This window comes from Physeter macrocephalus, chromosome 5 (genome assembly GCF_002837175.3).
Source record: "Physeter macrocephalus isolate SW-GA chromosome 5, ASM283717v5, whole genome shotgun sequence".
NCBI lineage: Eukaryota > Metazoa > Chordata > Mammalia > Artiodactyla > Physeteridae > Physeter > Physeter macrocephalus.
In genome coordinates, this window is record NC_041218.1 from 4,963,872 (window position 1) to 4,964,956 (window position 1,085).

A 1,085-nucleotide genomic window follows, 5' to 3' on the forward strand; every position below is an offset into this window, starting at 1 on the left:
CCAGCTTTCTTTTGATTTCCATTTGCATGGAATATCTTTTTCCATCTCCTCACTTTCAGTCTGTATGTGTCCCTAGGTCTGAAGTGGGTCTCTTGTAGACAGCATATATACGGGACTTGTTTTTGTATCCATTCAGCCAGTCTATGTCTTTTGGTTGGAGCATTTAATCCATTTACATTTAAGGTAATTATCGATATGTATGTTCCTATTACCATTTTCTTAATTGTTTTGGGTTTATTATTGTAGGACTTTACCTTCTCTTGTGTTTCCTGCCTAAAGAAGTTCCTTTAGCATTTGTTGTAAAGCTGTTTGGTGGTGCTGAATTCTCTTAGCTTTTGCCTGTCTGTAAAGCTTTTAATTTCTCCCTCAAATCAGAATGAGATCCTTGCTGGGTAGAGTAATCTTGGTTGTAGGTTTTTCTCTTTCATCACTGTAAGTATGTCCTGCCACTCCCTTCTGGCTTGCAGAGTTTCTGATCAGCTGTTAACCTTATGGAGACTCCCTTATGTGTTACCTGTTTTTTTTCCCTTGCTGCTTTTAATATTTGTTCTTTGTATTTAATTTTTGATAGTTTGATTAATATGTTGTTTGTGTCTTGTTGTATTTCTCCTTGGATTTATCCTGTATGGGACTCTCTGTGCTTCCTGGACTTGATTAACTATTTCCTTTCCCATATTAGGGAAGGTTTCAGCTATAATGTCTTCAAATATTTTCTCAGTCCCTTTCTTTTTCTCTTCTTCTTCTGGGACACCTATAATTCAAATGTTGGTGTGTTTAATGTTGTCCCAGAGGTCTCTGAGACTGTCCTCAATTCTTTTCATTCTTTTTTCTTTATTCTGCTCTGCAGTAGTTATTTCCATTCTTTTACCTTCAGGTCACCTATCCATTCTTCTGCCTCAGTTATTCTGCTATTGATCCCTTATAGAAAATTTTTCATTTCATTTATTGTGTTGTTCATCTCTGTTTGTTTACGCTTCAGTTCTTCTAGGTCCTTGTTAAACGTTTCTTGTATTTTCTCCATTCTATTTCCAACGTTTTGGATCATCTTTACTATCATTACTCTGAATTCTTTTTCAGGTAGACTG